General features: G+C 38.8%; 1 long non-coding RNA gene across 1 annotated transcript; it reads right to left on the reverse strand.

The window, feature by feature from the left end:
- Nucleotides 1–287: 287 nt before the first annotated feature.
- On the reverse strand, nucleotides 288–4,999 carry LOC133649735 (uncharacterized). The gene is made up of 2 exons (XR_009826128.1): nucleotides 4,368–4,999; nucleotides 288–2,543 (listed from the first exon to the last, which is right to left on the reverse strand). It is a non-coding gene; the product is annotated as an uncharacterized LOC133649735 (long non-coding RNA).
- Between the last annotated feature and the right edge of the window lie 2,735 nt (nucleotides 5,000–7,734).

The raw sequence follows: 7,734 nt of genomic DNA on the forward strand, positions 1-7,734 counted from the left end.
AAATGTTACAGTAAATACATTTGCATCTATCTGTAACCTGTTTTTATCGTGTCACATTTTCTTTTATATGTGGACAAATTCAGATCAGTCATCTCACTGCCAAAACAGCAAGATAAGGTAAAAAAAAAGGTAGGGTAAAATGTTAATACAAATGTACAAATAAATTCTTTAAAAATATATTATGGCATGTTGACCAGTGACTAACACATTGCAAGTACATGCACCTGACTTGGTGCCAGCCCTCCGCAGCCTGGAAATTCCACGCTCACCATGAAGGCAAAGATAGCAGGAGTTAACAATGCATTTTATTGCACAATTCACAAGGATGTTTCACAGAGCAGATGGCATGTTTGGACTCACTCCAAATAACAGAATAATAAAACATCACATCAGTGTCCGGTAGATTGTTGTTCTCCAAAGTTGGAGGCATTTGGTATGGGGTTATGCAGATGGACACAAAACCAAAACAATCCCTCCGACTTCTCTAGATAGTTTGTGTGACTTGTGTAGGTTCCCCAGGCCTTGTAGAATAGAATGAAAACGTTTTTCGTGTGATTCTGTTTGACAAAAAATTCCATCAAAAGTTTGCAATGTTTTTTTTTGTATGTATCTTGGTTGTGGCGTAAAAGAGGTCAGCCTGCACACGCCCAGCTCACAGCAGGATCCAATAACCGAGTAATTCAAACAATGCTGTTGACTCATAGTCCAGCACAGCTCTTAAGGAGGGAAGTAAGGTTTACTTGGCGCGTCTCTGTGAATAATCAATCAATCAATCAATCAATGTTTATTTATATAGCCCTAAATCACAAGTGTCTCAAAGGGCTGCACAAGCCACAACGACATCCTCGGTACAGAGCCCACATAAGGGCAAGGAAAAACTCACAACCCAGTTGGATGTCAATGTGAATGACTATGAGAAACCTTGGAGAGGACCGCAGACGTGGGTGAACCCCCCCTCTAGGGGAGACCGAATGCAATGGACGTCAATGTAGATCTAGCATAATATTGTGAAAGTCCAGTCCATAGTGGATCTAACATAATAGTGAGAGTCCAGTCCATATTGGGGCCAGCAGGAGACCATCCCGAGCGGAGATGGGTCAGCAGCGCAGAGATGTCCCCAACCGATGCACAGGCGAGCGGTCCACCCCGGGTCCCGACTCTGGACAGCCAGCACTTCATCCATGGCCACCGTGAGAGGGGGGCAGAGGAGAAAAGAAAAGAAACGGCAGATCAACTGGTCTAAAAAGGGGGTCTATATAAAGGCTAGAGTATACAAATGAGTTTTAAGATGGGACTTAAATGTTTCTACTGAGGTAGCATCTCTAACTGTTACCGGGAGGGCATTCCATAGTACAGGAGCCCGAATAGAAAACGCTCTATAGCTTGCAGACTTTTTTTGGGCTCTGGAAGGGATAAGGACCCCTTTTACAGTTGAGACACTAATAGACAGATTCTTTTCATCATCTTTATTATGGGTGTGTGTGATTTATTTGTTCATAGAATGCACACAGAACGATGAACAACTCAGTGTCGGAGAACACAAGAAAGATGTTCCCATGCGCCGTTCATGCGTGATGAGGCGTTCAACAGCTCTGCGTAACTCTGAGTTTTAGGCAAACATGCTTTCAGACGGTCTCTGTGCTTTTTTTCTTTTTTATTGCGTACGATTACAAAATAAGCAAACATGCGGCCAAGAAAGTTGCAAGTGGCTGCACGTTAACAAAGAAGATGAGAGACATTTTTGAATTTAAGAACAAACTTGGAGCAAAGTACGACGACAGAGCCAACAAGAGTCTTCAATAAAAGGTAAACATTTGTTCATATCGGGTATTTGATACCGATCATCTCGGAGTTGAATTGGCCAATACTGATACTGATCACATGTATTACCTGTACGCTTATGGTGAGTGCTGTTGACAGTGTCACAATTTAAACACAATATTTAAACTTGTTATCTCTTTTATTACATACAATTGTTTGATCAAAACATTGTCATTAGTACACAATAACTAAACATAAACAAAAACTATCTATTAGCGTATTTTCCGGACCATGGGGCGCACTGCCGATGAGCGGGTCTATCCATCCATCCATTTTCTACCGCTTTTTCCCTTCGGGGTCGCGGAGGGCGCTGGAGCCTATCTCAGCTACAATCGAGCGGAAGGCGGGGTACACGCTGGACAAGTCGCCACCTCATCGCAGGGTCTAGTCAGGTCTATTTTCATACAAAAGGCGCACCGGATTATAAGGCGCATTAAAGGGGTCATATTATGATTTTTTTTCTAAATTAAAAACACTTCCTTGTGGTCTACATAACATGTAATGTTAGTTCTTTGGTCAAAATGTTGCATAGATGATGTTTTACAGACCATCTTCAAGTCGCTTTCTGACTGTCACTTCAGGATGCGCCGTTTTATGGGCGGTCTTATTTACGTGGCTCACCTTCGGCAGCGTCTTCTCCCCGTCATCTTTGTTGTAGCGTGCAAGGACGGGTGTTGAAGAAGTGTCAAAAGATGGAGCAGCATCTCCTCATCCGTGGCTCACTAGCGCAACAACGCCGGAAATGTGTCTTGTGAAAAAACGTCCGACCGGAACTCTCTAATAACTAAAGTTCCGTGGGTGAATTATGTAAACTCATTACACCGGGTATGTTTTAGCGCTTCCATGGCAAGATATAAGTTAGAACTTTATGCTACTTTATATTAGAAATGGCAACAGCAGAGGATGAATGCCCCATAACAAGAAGATAGTGAAAAAGAATCGACTGGCATTGTTACGGACTACAGTGGCAGACATGCGCACATTTTCAGGACTTATGCAGATCTCAAATACACATCGGCAGGTACCAGAATGTAAGAAACGTTGGTTTTGCATAATATTGTGAAACAAAACGCCAGATAATATGTCTGCTAATGAGTGCCATTTTGCGGTCCTTATACACACACCATAGTAATACTTGTATCTCTGACTACGGTAGCTGTAATGGCCCGACAATCCATCAGCGGTGTGGCTTCAAAGTCATACTAAAACAGTTTGATGGATTTTTGAGTGCCGTGTGTAATGTGCTTTATTTTCAATGGAACATTTAAAGTTTTGATGGAGTTTACTGGTGTCATATTGCAGTCTACACGTATCTCTTATGTGTGACTACCATCTACTAGTCACACTTATCATTACACCATGTACTAAATAAAATTGCTTTGAGGGCAGTAAACACGACCAGAATTATTCCGTACATTAGGCGCACCGGGTTATAAAGCGCACAATTGATTTTTGAGAAAATGAAAGGATTTTAAGTGCGCCTTATAGTGCGAAAAATACGGTACTCATTTAAATAATTTGGTTCTTGCCCTCAAAGTCATCCTGTGTCCAAGGAAGTATTCCCTTAGTTTGCAAACATTAACAAAACAACAAAAACATTATTTTGAGAAAATAAAGACATTGATCTAATCAGTCTTGTATCAATTATATACTGATACTACCATTGGTATCGACACCACCGATTTTTTAATGGATCGATCTGTCGTGTACGGACTGTGACAATGCTGACACTAACAGTTGTTGTTGTATTATCCTATCCAGCTGCACTTCTTAAACTTTACTAAGCACTCATTTCTTGGTGGTGTTGTTTAAAGCTAGTTTAGCACTAAACTTAAAATGTTTAGCCTTGGGCTACAACGATAATAATACTTGATAATAATAATAAAGATACTAAGAAATGCCGTTTATTTGTCAGAATGGAGGTGATTTTTATTAACTTAGGGGAGCGGCTCCACACTGTGTATAGAGATACACAATTAGCTGCTAGCCGCTGGGTAGCCAGTGGACTAAAAATGAATACAGTGTTAGCCAGAACAAAATAATTGGCAATTGTGATCGGTACTAAAAGACATTAATCAAAGTTACATATTTTCCACAAAAATATACTGACCAGTGGCCAATCGATCATCACATCCATATAAAAGCGATGTTAAGTATTCATTTAGGCATAAAAAAATATATAATTATTCTCTGCAAAATGTGTTATATGATCATATTTTTGGATGTCTGCAAGGACTGAATGAATATTATTTCTTATGGGAAAAACTGTTTTTGTTTTTGTTCGATTCAATCTTTTGGAACAAATTACAAACAAAACTGAGGTCTCACTGTACTGTACTATTCGGACTTAAAAATGATATTCCAGTTAGAATTACAATCCAGTCTGTTCACTGTGCGTTTTTAAAATAAATCCTTTTCACAGTTTCTTACTTTTGGGGCATTTTGAGTTCACCTTCCACTTCCCTAACTACCGCTTGCTAGATTGAGCCTTTATCCGTTCTGCAGTACAGAATTTCAAGTTACAAAAATGCTTTTCTGCATCTTACCTGGAATCTGAACATTTCTTTCCAACATAGATCCAATGAATTTTGAGCAAAGTTATTTGAAGGTGCAGTCTGTCGGAAGAATATGCAAGGGGGCCGAACCAATCACCACCCGGCAGCGAGCCGTTGAATAGAAATGATCAGGCGCTGAATAGAAGTCCAAAAAGGCATAAAGTCACAAGTAGTTTCTCAAGAATAAGCAAAGATTGACAGATGGACATTGAGGGAGTCAGACGGAGAACTGCTCGCTGTTTCCTTTTGGCGGCTCCATCTCGCCACGCACGTGAGTCTGAGTGACGAGCTGTGACATTTACAATCTCTCAGCACTGAAGTGAGACCAAGCATGTCAGTGACAAAACTTGGCCACAGTGGATGGTTTGAGTCTTTCGCTACTCACTTTTATATCTTCATATGTCACACCTTTGCGCTGCACTTTCATTCAAGTTGACTCATTAGTGTTAATTCAATACCATAGACCAGGGTTATTTAACTGCATTATGAAGAGGGCCTCAGTTTCAAGAATCCAAGGGCTCGGGGACCAGACATCGAAATGTAGATGTTTCGTCAGAAAATGCCTCTGCGGGTTATATTCCTTAGAGACTTAGTTTGGTTTATCTCAAAGTAAACACATCGGCTTTCACACTGCACTGTCAATAAATTAATTATTACTCATTCCCAGCTTGTGACAGATAGTTAATAGCTTGAAGAAACAGACGCTCCAAATGTTTTGTTGAGGATTGATGTTCCTTCCTTTGAATTATTTTTCTTCCTCAGTTTTATTTCTTTACACTTACATCCATCCATCCATCCATCCATCCATCCATCCATTTTCTACCGCTTATTCCCTTCGGGGTAGCGGGGGGCACTGGAGCCTATCTCAGCTACAATTGGGCGGAAGGCGGGGTACACCCTGGACAAGTCGCCACCTGATCGCAGGGCCAACACAGATAGACAAACAACATTCACACTCACATTCACACACTAGGGCCAATTTAGTGTTGCCAATCAACTTATCCCCAGGTACATGTCTTTACACTTCTTACTTCATTTAATTTTGTAATATGGAAAATATAAACAGAAAATAAGCATTACAAAAGTATAGCGCCTATTGTGTATTTTACATAAATAATGTCCATTGTGTATTTAACATATATCATCATACAACTACATATATATATATATATACATTACCGTTCAAAAGTTTTGGGTCACCCAAACAATTTTGTGGAATAGCCTTCATTTCTAAGAACAAGAATAGACTGTCGAGTTTCAGATGAAAGTTCTCTTTTTCTGGCCATTTTGAGCGTTTAATTGACCCCACAAATGTGATGCTCCAGAAACTCAATCTGCTCAAAGGAAGGTCAGTTTTGTAGCTTCTGTAACGAGCTAAACTGTTTTCAGATGTGTGAACATGATTGCACAAGGGTTTTCTAATCATCAATTAGCCTTCTGAGCCAATGAGCAAACACATTGTACCATTAGAACACTGGAGTGATAGTTGCTGGAAATGGGCCTCTATACACCTATGTAGATATTGCACCAATATTGCACTGTACTTTTCAATGAAGATAACTTTAAACTAGTCTTAACTTTAAAGATATACACTCTATACATTGCTAATGTGGTAAATGACTATTCTAGCTGCAAATGTCTGGTTTTTGGTGCAGTTTTGGGTGACCCCAAACTTCTGAACGGTAGTGTATATCTCTCTCTCTCTCTCTCTCTCTCTCTCTCTCTCTCTATATATATATATATATATATATATATATATATACATATATATATATATATATACATATATATATATATATATATATATATATATATATATATATATATGTATATATATATATATATATATATATGTATATATATATATATATGTATGTATGTATATATATATATATATATATATATATATATATATATATATATATATATATATATATATATATGTATATATATATATATATATATATATATATATATATATATATATATATATATATATGTATATATAATATATATACATATATATATGTATGTGTGTATGTATATATATATATATATATACATATACATATACCGTAATTTCCGGACTATAAGCCGCTACTTTTTCCCCTCGTTTTGGTCCCTGCGGCTTTTACGACGGTGCGGCTTTTTTACGGCTTTTTTTACGGCTTACGGTAACCAGGGTCGCGCACTACCGAGGATGCGCGAGACCGAGGCAAACATTTGGCGCCAGGTAACGAGAGCAAAACAAAGAGTAGGAGAGCGTCAGCGACAGTTTGCGTGAAGGAAGTGTTCATGCAAACACCCTCAATATGGAAAACAAACGGAGAAGTGCATATGATGCTGCTTTTAAGTTAAAGGCAATCGATCTGGCTGTCAAAGAAGGAAATAGAGCTGCTGCACGTACCCTTGACATCAATGAATCAATGGTGAGACGTTGGAGACGGCAGCATGAAGAACTGATTGAATGCAAAAAGACAAAAAAATCCTTCAGAGGTAATAAAAGCAGATGGCCGGAGCTGTTGATTCCACTGACGAAGAGGAAGGTTTTGAGAGCGAGAACAAAGGAGAGAGAGTGGCTGACGACACCATTTAGGACCTGTTCTTCTCCGACACAGACGAAGAGCATTTCGGTGGTTTTAGTACTTAGACTTAGACTTAGACTTAGACAAACTTTAATGATCCACAAGGGAAATTGTTCAACACAGTAGCTCAGTTACAATGATGGAAAGTGTAAGGATGGAAAGGACAATGCAGGTATAAATAGACTAAAAAAGCTATACAAAAATCTAACATATATACAAATATATACATAATATGTGTACAGAATAATTTATATACAGATATATTATATTATGTCTATAACATATATACAATATAAACCAATGACCATGTACAATATTACAGTATATACAGTATATATGACAGCAGCAGCATAAAATATAGAGTAGGTCCAGCAGGAGGAAGACGATGACACATTGATTAAAGACTGACTACCAGTAATACCGTTGTATTATTTGTACTCTGCACGAATGCTGTTCGCCATGTCAAATGTGTGAAAGTTTGATTGAATGATTGAAAGATTTATTGTTAATAAATGGGACGCTTTGCATTCCCAAACAGTCATCTCTGTCCCGACAATCCCCTCCATGGTAGCAGGAAGCCCTATATACTACGGTAATTACACATCAAAACGCCTGCGGCTTATAGTCGGGTGCGGCTTATATATGGCCTGTTCTTCTCCGACACCGACGAAGAGGATTTCGGTGGTTTTAGTATGCAGGAGGAAGACGATGACACAATGATTAAAGACAGACTTTTCATATACCGGTAGGCTGGTTATTTTGATAACGTACAG

This window comes from Entelurus aequoreus, linkage group LG05, assembly GCF_033978785.1.
Source record: "Entelurus aequoreus isolate RoL-2023_Sb linkage group LG05, RoL_Eaeq_v1.1, whole genome shotgun sequence".
Taxonomy (NCBI): Eukaryota; Metazoa; Chordata; class Actinopteri; order Syngnathiformes; family Syngnathidae; genus Entelurus; species Entelurus aequoreus.